General features: G+C 43.8%; 1 protein-coding gene across 6 annotated transcripts in view; it reads right to left on the reverse strand.

The window, feature by feature from the left end:
- Positions 1-7747: 7747 nt before the first annotated feature.
- The window catches only part of LOC137383820 (T-complex protein 11-like protein 1), a 67997-nt gene continuing 61687 nt past the window's right edge, over positions 7748-14057 (reverse strand). For 4 of the 6 annotated variants that reach the window (XM_068057086.1, XM_068057085.1, XM_068057090.1 and 1 more), the window contains 2 exons: positions 11745-13285; positions 7748-11658 (listed from right to left, as the gene is read on the reverse strand). The gene's annotated coding sequence lies outside the window, so the exon portion shown is untranslated. The remainder of the gene's footprint in view (positions 11659-11744; positions 13286-14057) is intronic. The other 2 variants (XM_068057088.1, XM_068057089.1) reach the window with 2 other exon arrangements.

Genomic DNA, 14057 nt, shown 5'->3' on the forward strand with positions numbered 1-14057 from the left:
AACAACCACCAACCCCTTTCACATCCCCACATTAAAGGCCTGCTACCCAACCTGAACCCGACGGGACCTGCCGACGTGTCGGGTTCAGGTCGCACTTCCGGGTCCGGCATTCGGGCTTGGGTCGGGTTGGACCGGATCGGACACGCTCTATCACCACCTCAGGTAAGTGACTTTAATGTTAATTTACTTTTTGGACTTTAAAAGTGGTTTTGTTACAGTTATTTTAAGCTTGAGCAGGTAAGGAACAAAGTGCAAACGGAAGGTAGATTAACTGATGGTCGGATCGGGTCGGGCAGGGTGCGGGAAAAAATGGAAGGACTCGGGCTTGGGATCGGATGGGATTCTGTTGGGCTGGGGTCGGGTCTCATTTGCAGACCCGAGCCGGCCTTTACCCCACATTGGGCACCATCAACTCATATCTTCCCTTTCATCATCTTCTTCTTTGGCCTCCTTATCTCGAGAGACATCATCACACAGCTGAAAAGCCACTCACCATCCAGCAACCAAGAATGGGGGAAAAACGGGAAAGTAGTGCAAAAGAATAATATTAAGTGCTTCAAATAGACAAATGAAATTTACCAATCTAACAATATGTACCATATACTTGTGCATACACTTGTGCAACTACAAATCTTTACTCTAACTTGTCCTAGCACTTCTGTGTGGTGCAACTTCTGTGGCTTCAGCAGAGGTAGAGACAGGCTGCTCAGATCCCTGCTCTGACTGCTGAGATGCTTCTGGCTGATGTCTTTTGGGTTTTGGAGCCCCTGAGGGCCCTGCCAAAAACTGCTCCACCTGCACCTGTGCAGGGGCAGACTCAGCCATCGGGAAATGAGGCAGTGTGTGGGGTACTGACTGAGAGTGGTGGGAGGGGCAATGGGTGAGAAATGGAAATGCTTTGAGCCAAGTCCCCACTTCCATGTCCCCTTTCACCATCATGTCTCTCATGGCCCAGTCGCACTTTCCTGCTCGTAATGAGCTGGAGAGCACTTTTCTGCATTTCAGTGGGGTGATGAACAGCCAAGTACTATTCATCTTATTTAAGGTGGTATTCATACTGTTCAAGCCATTGGTGAGGACCTGCATGCATTCGTGTGATAGCTGTGTTTGTTGCACCATTGGAGGTGGCCACTCTCAACGAAGCCATAATTGCATTGACCAGTGGCATCATGGCACTCATGCTTGAGTTGGACTCCTCCAATCTCTCTTCAAGCATCCACAGTGTGCTTGGAATGCCTGCCAGTACATTGCACGTACTTTACTGCCACTCCAGAAGTGTCCTGTTCATCGACGGCCCCTGAGGTACAGCATCTGCATCCAGCTGATCAGATTGAAGAGTCCTGCGCCATCTGACATGAGCTCTCCACTGTTGTTCCTGTCTCCACCACTATCTGCTCTTGCTCACTTGTGAAGTGTTAGTCACTATGTGAAAACTCAACTACCTCTTTAACTTGTCCCACTGAAGTGTAAGCATCTGAGCTGATGCATGGTCTGCATAAGTCCTGTGACGATGCATCCTCAGAGGGAGTGAGCTGAGGAGTTGTCCTTGTCATGGATGACCTGGACCATCTCCTGCTGGATGTGTGAAGTTCCTGTGGGAGATGAAGACTATCAAGGTAAGAATGCTTGAAGTTATTATGCACATGATCATATTTCCGTGCCTGTTGACATCAAGTCTGCATGGTTAAATGTTATAGGCCATGTAGCTGCCTGCTATTGAATTCTGTCACCAGGTAACTGGCAAGCCCCTAACTGCCCAGCTCCGACAGCCAGGCATGCTGAGACTCTGCTAATCTTGCATGTGCCCTCCTCTGCAGCTGTTAATTGAGAAATGCCTGAAGAACGACTTCTGGTTCTTTGCCTCCCCCTGGTGTTCTCCGCTCACTGCTCCTCCAAGGAGGGACCTATAAGTGAGAGTAATGCCATGTGTTCAACCTCTGGATCATGAGCATTTGTTAAGGGTGACTATTGTTATCATCCAGAAAGCCAGGAGGTGAAGGATAGAACTGAAGGCAATCTTTACACACTTTTATAAGCATTTATTTGCAAAGTTACACACTGCAAACATGCATGTCCTAACCCAACAACCACAGTTTCAGTTTGTTCCTATTTATAGGAGCACAAGTGAATTCCTAGTTAATGCTCATCACCTGCATACAATCAATAAATTAATAATTGAGGGAGTGACATGACATTGCATAAAGATGAGGGTGAGGGTCCGTGGTAGATGGATAGGTGAGGATGTGAGGTAGTGCATAGACAAAGAGGAATAGGTGCATCTGAAAAGTAAGTTAATGTGAGGAGTGATGTGCTGGAGTAGGCCTGAGAAGGCAGAGTGAAGGGGTTAGGATGATACACACATCAGAATGTAGGGGTAATGTGCCATTGCTCCCACCTTTCTTGCTCAGGTCATTGAACAGTATCCTACATTGTATCCAGAAGCATGGCACCACACTCCTGCTGGCCTCTTTGGCAACCTCCAACCACGCCTTCTTAGTCTCAGCTGTAGGCTTCTTCCTCTGTGCCAGCTCTGGCTCAGTTGGTAGCACTCTCACCTCTAAGTCACAAGGTTCTGGATTCAAGTCCCACTCCAAGGATTGAGCACACAAATCAAGTCTGACAGTGCAGTATTGAGGGAATGCTGCACTGTTGGATGTGCTGTCTTTTGGATGAGGCATTAAAACGAGGCCCCATCTGCTTGGTCGGTGGGAGTAAAAGATCCCCGGCACTATTTTGAAGAAGAGCAGGGGAGTTATCCACAATGTCCTGGATAATATTTATCCCTCAATCAACATCACAAAAACAGATTATCTGATCATTAACACATTGCTGGTTGTGGGAGTTGGCTATGCACACATTGGCTGCCATGTTTCCTATATTACAACCATGACTACACTTCAAAAAGTACTTAATTGGCTGTAAAGCGCTTTGAGATGTCTGGTGGTTGTGAAAGTGCGATATAAATGCAAGTCTTTTTTTCTTTCCTCTCACTAGGGAAGGATATCTCCCTCTGGGCCTTTACTGTTCCCAACAGCACATCCAGGGAGGTGTCGCTGAAATGGGTGCAGTCTTTGCCTGTCCATACAACTCCATAGCAAAAGGCCTGTAGGTCTTCTTAATAATTCCAAACTCCTTCAACTTGTATGTTTGGCGTGTATCATTCGCTGATCACCATCGAATCTGCAGATGCTAATTGGATGGGAAACCCAGAGGTAAAATGGTAATGGCATAGTTGAGTTGAAAAGCCACTGCCAGAGACACTGTGCTTAATTCTGGGTTTCCCGTGTGCTATCGACCACCTCCCCTCTGCTACTGCCATGGTGTATGCACATTAAAACCCAGCCTGCAGGCTCAGGAACAAAAGCAAGTGATATAATAAAACCTGAATTTTCCCACCTTAGTTTTTTTTTACAGTTGTCAGGACAATTTTCATGTCATGAACCCGTTTGTTGAAGCAGTGGGCCTCCTCGTTGCTCTTTACCAGAGTTAACCAATTAAGAGCCTGCCTCTGGGCTCCCCAACCAATTAGGGAGGACAGGTGTGATGGCACGGCCATTTCTAATTAAAGGGACCATGGCATGTTTCAGAGCGGCTCGCCAGGATTAGGCTGCAGCACCCACAGGAATACAAGAACACAAGAAATAGGAGCAGAAGTAGATCATACGGCCCATCGAGGTTGCTTTGCCATTCAATACGATCATGGCTGATCTTGGGCTTCAATTCCACTTTCCTGCCCGCTCCCCATATCCCCTGATTCCTTGCGAGACCAAAAACTATCGATCCCAGCCTTAAATGTATTCAGTGATGGAGCATCCACAATCCTCTGGGGTAGAGAATTCCAAAGATTCACAACCCTTTAAGTGAAGAAATTGCTCCTCATCTCAATCCTGAATGATTGACCCCTTATCCTGAGACTGTGTCCCCATGTTCTAGATTCCGTGACCAGTGGGAACAATTTCTCAGTTTTCTAAACTCCAGAGAATATTGGCCCAATTTACTCAGCCTCTCATCATAGGACAACCCCCTCATCCCAGGGACCAATTTAGTAATTCTTTGCTGCACTGCCTCCAGTGCAAGTATATTCTTTCTTAAATGTGGAGACTGAAACTGCACACAGTATTCCAGGTGTGGTCTCACCAAAGCCTTGTACAATTTTAGTAAGACTTCTTTATTCCTGTACTCCAATCCCCTTGCAATAAAGGCCAACATGCCATTCTCCTTCCTAATAGCCTGCTGCACCTGCATGTTAACTTTGTGAGTTCCTTGTCCGAGTACCCCCAAGTCTCCCTGAACTTCAACACTTACCAGTTTCACACCTTTTAAAATATATTCTGCTTTTTTATTTTTACGACTAAAGTGAATAACTTCACACTTCCCTACATTATACTCCATTTGCTATCTTGTTGACTAATCACTTAACCTGTCTATATCTCTTTTCAGCCTCTCTACATCCTCCCCGCAGCTTACCTTTCCACCAAGCTTTGTATCATCAGCAAACATAAATACATTACTCTCTGTCTCTTCATCCAAGTCATGAATATAGAGTGTAAATAGCTGAGGCCCCAGCACTGATCCTTGCAGCACTCCACTATTTACTGCCTGCCAACTTGAAAATGCCCCATTTATACTCACTCCCTGCTTCCTGTCTGTTAACCAACCCTCTATCCATACTAATATATTACCCTTAACACCATGAGCCCTTATCTTGTCTATTAATCTTTTATGTGGCACCTTGTCGAATGCCTTTTGAAAATCCAGGTATACTATATCTACTGGTTCCCCTTTATCTACGCTACTAGTTACATCCTCAAAAAACTCTAATAAATTTGTCAAACAGGATCTCCCTTTAGTAAAACCATGCTGACTTGTTCTAATCATGCTATGTTTTTCCAAGTGCAATGTTACGACTTCTTTAATAATAGTTTCCAGCATCTTCCCAATGACTGATGTTAGACTAAACGGCCTGTAGTTCCCTGTTTTCTCTCAATCTCCTTTCTTGAAAAGCGGCGTAATATTTGCCAACTTCCAATCTGACAGGACCATTCCTGAATCTAAGGAATTCTGGAAAATCCTAGCCAGCACATCCACCATCTCTGCAGCTATCTCCTTTGGAACCATAGGATGTAGGCCATCTTGTCATGGGACTTGTCAAATTTTAGTCCCTCAAGTTTTTCCAATACTTTTTCTCGGCTTTTATCAATATCCTTAATTTCCTCACTGTTTTTAGCCTCTAAGTTACTGCCTGTTTCTGGTATGGAATTTATGGCTTCTACTGTGAAGACACACAAAATATTTGTTTAATGCCTCTGCCATTTCCTCATTCCCCATGATGATTTCTCCTGAGTCTCCCCTAAGGGACCAACGTCTACATTAGCTACTCTCTTCCTTTTTATGTACTTATAAAAGCTCTTACAATCTGTTTTTATATTGCTGGCTAGTTTACTATCATTCTATTTTTTTCATTTTTTTAAATCAGTTTTTTGCTGGTTTCTAAAACACTCCCAATCCTCCATCTTGCTACTATTTTTTGCAACATTGTAAGCCTCTTCTTTTAGTCTAATACTCTCCTTAACTTCCTGAGTGAGCTACAGATGTGTCTTTCTTGACGAGCTTTTGTTTTTGAATGGCATGTACTTTTGTTAAACCCTTTGAATTGTTTCTTTAAGTATTTCCCACTGTTCATTTACTGCCATACCTTCCAGTCTATTTACCCAATTAACCTTAGCCAGTTCTTCCCTCATACCATCGTAATTGGCTTTGTTTAAGTTTAAGATCCTTGTCTGTGATTGAAATGTGTCACTTTCAAACTTAACATGAAATTATGATGAATGGTGAGGTGATCTGGGAAGGCTGGCCTGCGGGTCTCCCACTCTTACCTGGAGGTCTAGTTAAGGGAGCTGAGGGGCTGCAGTAAGGTGAGCTCCCTTAAGGGCAGGAGGAAGAGGGCAGCTTCAACCAAGTAGGCATGGATGGAAGTGACCGAGGAAGGGAGCAGCAGCAGCTTGGTCCCTCTAACCTGGAGTTCATGTAGCAGGAGGATCCGGACCTTAGGAGAGCATGACAGGTGAGTGGAATAACACTATCAGCCCCACACCCTGATTTGCCCGGTATTTTCCTGCACAGCAAGCTTCAGGTCAACACACCTTACAGCTCCACTCATTCCTCCCTCCGCAGGCACTTCACATCCCCATCTGAGCTGCCTACACTCACATCTACCCTCAGCCTATTGTGCTCTCACACCCATGCCTTCCATGCAACATACATAAATGTTGTCCTTCACTCCTCTGAACACAAGCCATTCCTAATAATCCCACCTCCCTGCTTCCTCTCCTTGCAGGAGACGAGATCATACAACTTGGCTAGAGTCAAGGACACAAAGGTTGTGGAGGCGGGGTTGGTGGTGGGCTTCCAGTGATGGGCACCTTGTTGGGCACTGGCAATGCATGGCCGACTGCTCCACTGTGAAGGTGGTCTGGCACCATGAGGGTACAGATGAGAGCAGCGACCTACCATAACAGACTGAACCTCCTGAGGCTCACATGCTTTCACATGTCAGGATAGCTGGTCCATTGCCTTTACACCCTCTGGGCGTCTGGCTTCCTTCCACCTGCGTCTTGGTGCCTATTCCCTCTGGCCCATGGAGGGCCATGTCCCTGCAGAGAAGGCAACTAGTGCTGCTGTTGGTGTTGCTCCAGCTGCAGCTGGAGCATGCTGCAATGGAAAGCCCCCTGCCCTAGACCCTCAGCAGAGGAGGATGGTGAAACTGTATAAGCTGACAGCAGGGAAGTGCATCTGGGGGTGGTTGATGTGCTGTTCACATGAAGTGCCTTCCAGGCAGTTGGACTCACCTGCCAAGCAGTGATGGCGCATTCTGGCCAAATCAGTGCTGTGCAAGGCAGCCTCTCAGCCTGTCCATTTCTGTAGCTCTTCAGTGCAAGTGAACAAAGCTGCACAGCTCCTCAGTTTCACTGAGGCACTCCACATTCTCTAAATTCCTCTGATTTGCTACTTCAGACTCACCTTCAAGATACTTCCTTAAACGGACCTCTTCAACCATCCCTTTGGTCACCATCCCTAACTCCTGTTGCTTCTTGCTATGTTTTTGCTTCTGTCATGCACCCTATGACAAAGGTGCTAAATAATTAGTTGTTGATTGCATATTGACAAAGGCTGAGGAATCACTTAGGCCTATCTGCCTCTTGGCTGAGGTTTAGTGCAAGCTGTATATATTTGTATCCGTTAAGACTCTTCCATGTGACAAAAAATTGACACAAATGCTGTAAATTACAACCTATTGTTCATTCAAACTATTTCCAAAGGGGTTGAAGTTATTTGGATAAGCCATGGGTTAGATAATACGATGCCATAGGGTTAAACCAACTGCAGTTAAGGTTTGGACTGTTTGTCTATTCCAGTGGCTGTAAGAGGTCTATGCAAAATGATCTCAATCCAGTCCCTAATGAGCATGGGTCTGCAGCCTAAAACTGGCCAGAATGTAGTTCTGATTAGCAATCTCAATTAGAGGCCACAGGCTAGCTGCTATAGAAAAAGGAAATTCTGTCAGTAGATCTTGCTTTTCAATGTTGGGCCTAAGACACATCATTGGGACAGTAGATAGAGGTTGTACAATTCTTGACCTGGGAGTACAAGAGGCTGGGCGTGTGAAATTAGAAGAATTCTGTCCTCAGCACTCATCAATACGAGGAGCTCTTAAAGTTCCAAAAAAGATACAACGGCTAAAGAAAAAAATAGTTTAGCGAGATTTATTTGAAAAATGTTTCCTATGAGGATCTCATTTTTAACAAGTCAATGGGTAAACACATAGCCTGATGTGGTACTCAGCCATACAGATCGGGAATGGCCCTGGTTCCATCCCCAATCTTTGCAGGGTCGGCTGATTTCAGTCAGGTGGCAGTGAGGTTCCACAATTGGTTGCAATGTTCCTGGAGTAGGGAGAAGCAAAAAATATAGCTTGGATTCCTGCATCTGATTATTATCCAAGGATTTCTGCTGGAATAGTATGGCTGTGAATGTTGAGCAAGGAGAAGGTTCAGTTGTGACACCCTCTACATTGAATATTAACCGGATTCAAACTCTAAGATTTATGAAGTACTAAAGAGCCAATAGAGGCCTTGAGCATGAGCTGAAACCTTCAGTGTGAGGGGATGCCTGCCAGTGTCAATGGTTAATGTGGCCAAAATTCCCAGTAGCTTCAGTCAACTCTGCTTCAAGCAATTAAAGCCTGGCGATTGTTGCTGTTGAGGTGATTTAGCCAATATATAGGAAAATCCTTGTGAAACCATCTATTTTCCAAGATTGGATAAAACCAGAAACTGGGCTCTTGTGATTTGGGCTTTAGAAACTTTTTTTTAAATTTGATTACCAATTTAGTTGAAGAAATGGCCTGATTTATCCAAATATTGGAAGAGGGGTGGGGAAGATACACATTTCTGCTTATCTTTAGAGGCAGATCCAGTAGCTGACAGTTGTAAATGCACTGCTGTATTTAGAATTTAGAATTTAGAACATTACAGCGCAGTACAGGCCCTTCGGCCCTCGATGTTGCGCCGACCTGTGAAACCATCTGACCTACACTATTCCATTTTCATCCATATGTCTATCCAATGTCCACTTAAATGCCCTTAAAGTTGGCGAATCTACTACTGCTGCAGGCAGGGCGTTCCACGCCCCTACTACTCTCTGAGTAAAGAAACTACCTCTCACATCTGTCCGATATCTATCACCCCTCAACTTGAAGCTATGTCCCCTCGTGTTTGCCATCACCATCCGAGGAAAAAAACGCTCACTATCCACCCTATCTAACCCTCTGATTATCTTATATGTCTCTATTAAGTCACCTCTCCTCCTCCTTCTCTCCAACGAAAACAACCTCAAGTCCCTCAGCCTTTCCTCGTAAGACCTTCCCTCCATACCAGGCAACATCCTAGTAAATCTCCTCTGCACCCTTTCCATAGCTTCCACATCCTTCCTATAATGCGGTGACCAGAACTGCACGCAGTACTCCAGGTGCGGTCTCACCAGAGTTTTGTACAGCTGCAGCATGACCTCGTGGCTCCGAAACTCGACCCCCCTACTAATAAAAGCTATGAACAAGGATCTTCAGTCTGCCTGTGTTCACTACTAACAAGGTTTACTTGCAAGCTAGAAAATATAAGGGAGGTGCCCATTAATATAGCAGGTCTGTTATTCACTGTAATTAACATAGATAGGAGCAGAAAATTGCAAAGGGACATTGATGTATTAAGTGAGTGGACGAAACTCTGGCAGATGAAAGTTCAATGTGGGGAAATTTTGAGGTTGTCCACTTTAGGGGTAAGAAAGATAGATCAGAGTACTTTCTAAATGGTGAGAAGCTAGGAACTATGGAGGAACAGATAGATATTTTGTTCCATGTACAGAAATCACCAAAAGCTAGAGGACAGTTCCAAAAAATAATGTAAAAGGATATCAGAATGTTGGCCTTTATCTCAAGGGGGCTAAAATACAAAGGGGTAGAAGTTATGTTACGGTTATATAACAATCTGGTTAGATCTTATGTAGTTCAGTTCTGGACACTCCATCTCAAGAAGAATACATTGGTCTTAGATGGAGATCAGCGCAGATACACCAAAATGAAACCAAGGTTAAACTATGAATGAAGGTTGCACAGACTAGGCTAATATTCACTTGAGTGTAGAAGACTAAGGGTGATTTAATTGAGGTGTTTAAGTTGATTAAAGGAATTGATGGGGTAGATAGAGAGCAACTATTTTCTCTGGTAAGGGAATCCAGATCAAAGGAGCATCACCTTAAATTTAGAGAGAGCTAGGTTGTTAGGGGTGATATGAGAAAGCACTTCTTCATGCAAAGAGTGGTGGAAATCTGGAATTCTTTCCCCCAAAAACTGTTGAGGTTGGGTCAATTGAAAATTTGAAAACTAGGATTGATAGATTTTTGTTAAGTAAGGGTGTTGAGGGTTACGGAACCAAGGCGGGTAAGACAGATCAGTTATAACTGAATTGAATGACGGAACAAGCTCGAGGGGCTGAATGGCCACTCCTATTTTTATACCCAACTAATCTTAACATTGCATGTGCTATAGTCAGTTGAGCAATTCCAATGTAGTTATTATTAGCTTGGTACATACCACCTTGCTGCACACCTCTTCCAATCAGTAAATGTATAGACCTGCTCATCTCTTCAGTTCAATAAAAACAAGCTTAACTTGGTTTGGCAACCAAACTGAAGTTCTTTTTTCAAAAAGCAAATCCTACATAGCACCTGAGTAACACAGTTGGAAATGCTATCTGTTACACAAAGAATGCTTACAATCTCCCAGGCTCACTCAATACGAAATAATGCAAATCTATACATGTATAGTTCTTTCCCATCCCTAGGGAGGTCCCTTAACACGTACAATTCCCTGACTGTGAATGGAGGCAGATGACTTGTGCCCAGACTCCAATCTTGGCGGCTCACACTCCGTCTGCTGGCTGGTGAGATGTCTGGGTTGACTCACCCAGCTCCTTTCCAGTGGGGAAGTACTTTGTCTTTTTTCCCTTGACCTTTGGTGTATGATGGGTTTGAGCCCAGGCGGTATGTTTGGGGTGCTCATTTTAATAATGTGCCTCTGGAAGCAAAGGAGCTGAGATGCAGCATGCCGTGAAGTGCCAGCTGTTTGCTTTGCGCCCACCTGGGTCCTGGCGTCAGAAGCAGGAACTGAACAGAGGTCAGGTACTTTTCCATGGCAAGAGAAGGAGCATCAGAAGTTAGTTTGCATTGTCCTGCTCCAGTGTCCCTCTTGGTATCCAGATTAAAACTGGCAAAGACCAGCAATTGAGGGGCTGCCAGTCTTTGGCAGTGGGACACTGAGTGGCACAGGATAACCTGGGAAAAGCAGCACCAAAATCAAAACAAAGCTAAGATTACAATCCTCTTACTAATACAATCCATAAAATATACAATCTAATAAAATCCATAGGTAATATAGTCTCTAACTAATATAATCCGTAATCTGTATAATCCCACAACCATTATAAACATGAATTTTGCCAGGGTAAGAGTTTAAAATCAGCCAATAATGCTTATAGTAAAACGACAATAAAAACAGAACATTCTGAAAATACAAAATATCTTAAGCACCTGAAAAGGAAAAAAACAGATTTGCATTTCAGATTGAGCTTCGTCAATTTATCAACACTTTGATGAGGAATCCCACCCGAAATCTGAACCTGATCAGGGACCCATGTTATACCTGAACCTGACCAGGGACCACACTAAACCTGAACCTGATCAGGGCCCCATGTTAAACCAGATCAGGATTCCCATGTTAAACCTGAACCTGATCAGGGCCCCATGTTAAACCTGAACCTGATCAGGATTCCCATGTTAAACCTGAACCTGATCAGGGACCATGTTAAACCTGAACCTGATCAGGGCCCCACATTAAACCCTGAACCTGATCAGGGCCCCATGTTAAACCCTGAACCTGATCAGGGCCCCATATTAAACCTGAATTTGATCAGGGCCTCATGTTAAACCTGAACTTAATCAGGGCCCCATGTTAAACCTGAACTTGATCAGGATTCCCATGTTAAACCTGAACCTGATCAGGGCCCCACATTAAACCTGAACCTGATCAGGATTCCCATGTTAAACCTGAACCTGATCAGGAACCATGTTAAACCTGAACCTGATCAGGATTCCCATGTTAAACCTGAACCTGATCAGGAACCATGTTAAACCTGAACCTGATCAGGATTCCCATGTTAAACCTGAACCTGATCAGGGCCCCACATTAAACCTGAACCTAATCAGGGCCCCATGTTAAACCTGAACCTGATCAGGGCCCCATGTTAAACCTGAACTTGATCAGGGCCCCATGTTAAACCCTGAACCTGATCAGGGCCCCATATTAAACCTGAATTTGATCAGGGCCTCATGTTAAACCTGAACTTAATCAGGGCCCCATGTTAAACCTGAACTTGATCAGGATTCCCATGTTAAACCTGAACCTGATCAGGGCCCCACATTAAACCTGAACCTGATCAGGATTCCCATGTTAAACCTGAACCTGATCAGGAACCATGTTAAACCTGAACCTGATCAGGATTCCCATGTTAAACCTGAACCTGATCAGGATTCCCATGTTAAACCTGAACCTGATCAGGGCCCCACATTAAACCTGAACCTAATCAGGGCCCCATGTTAAACCTGAACCTGATCAGGGCCCCATGTTAAACCTGAACTTGATCAGGGCCCCATGTTAAACCTGAACCTGATCAGGGCCCCATGTTAAACCTGAACTTGATCAGGGCCCCATGTTAAACCTGAACTTGATCAGGGCCCCATGTTAAACCTGAACTTGATCAGGGACCATGCTAAACCTGAACCTGATCAGGGACCATGTTAAACCTGAACCTAATCAGGGCTCCACATTAAACCTGAACCTAATCAGGGCCCCATGTTAAACCTGAACCTGATCAGGGACCATCTTAAACCTGAACCTGATCAGGATTCCCATCTTAAACCTGAACCTGATCAGGGCCCCATGTTAAACCTGAACCTGATCAGGGACCATCTTAAACCTGAACCTGATCAGGATTCCCATCTTAAACCTGAACCTGATCAGGGACCATGTTAAATCTGAACCTGATCAGGGCCCCATGTTAAACCTGATCAGGATTCCCGCGTTCAGCCTGAACCCGTTCTTTCCCTTTTCAGGATCTCCTGTCTAATTCCAGAAATTTACATTTTTACTTCAGATTTCCAGCATTCACAGTTTTTAAACTCTGCAATAAAAATTAGACAGCCTTTGGAACTGGATCATTAACCATTTACAACCTACGGAGATACAATGGACAACAAATGAAACAGGAGGCAACAAGCATAACCAACATTAATAGTTTAAAACAAAATCAACGAATGGATTTGTCTTTTGAGCCTGATTATACAGCAATCCTTGAAGCTCATTAGCTTAGAAATTCTCTCTTACCCAAAATATAATAGTGCAATTAAAATATTTACAGACTGTCTTTTCAATATCTGCTCCAATGGGAGGCAGCAACAGTGAGTCAGATCTTCCTTGTGGAGAAACAGGGTGTGAGCTCAGCCAGAGTCACGCTTGGCAGAAGGCAGTATGTTCTGAAGTAACATTGCTTTCTAACAGCTCCTCTTGATGATTTATCAGTGTCCAGGCACAAATGGACGTGTTGTGATAAGAGAAGGTCCTAGTTCCAACCAGTTAAAGATGAATTGTTTGGTTTTTCCTGGTATGAGCAATAGACTGAAACCAGAAGCACAAACAATTTTTCAAAATCGATAGGCTTAAAATTATGCTATGCAACAGTGTGCAGAACATTTTAAATGTTCATATAAGGTTACTTTCTGAGCTATTTCACACCAACATTAACCTTTTAAAGGGTAAATTTTAAGGTTAATGTCTCCACTAAATTACACAGAATAATTTTGTATGCTATTATACAGATAAGGTTCCACATAAAAGACTTAGCGAAAATTAAAGCTGATGGATTGGAAGGCAAATTATTGATCTCGTCAGGAGATTGGGCAGTAGAAGACAGAGAGTAGGGATAATAGGTATGTGCTCACATTGGAAGAAAATCCCACAAGGATCTGTGATGGCGCCACATCTATTTGCTATATTTATTTATGGCTTTAATAACACTCTACAGTCATTTATACAAATTTGGTGATGACACAAATATTGGTGACATAGTTAATGCAAATGGAAACATAAAGTTATAAAGAGACATTGATGGATTAAATGAATGGATAAAATAGTGGCAGATGGATTGCAATGCAGGTAAGCCTGAGGTCATTCACTTTGGATCAAAATAGATCTGAGTATTTTTTAAATAGTGATAAGTCAGGAGCAGTGGCGGTCAAAGGAGATATAGGGGTCCATGTACACAGATCATTAAAATGTAGTGGTAAGGTTGAAAAAAATTTTTTAAAAAGGCTAATGGGATGTTAGTCTTTATATCTAGAGGGCTAAAATATAAAGGGGAGGAAGTTTTGCTACAGCTGTACAAAGCTCT

Source organism: Heterodontus francisci, chromosome 25 (assembly GCF_036365525.1).
Source record: "Heterodontus francisci isolate sHetFra1 chromosome 25, sHetFra1.hap1, whole genome shotgun sequence".
NCBI lineage: Eukaryota > Metazoa > Chordata > Chondrichthyes > Heterodontiformes > Heterodontidae > Heterodontus > Heterodontus francisci.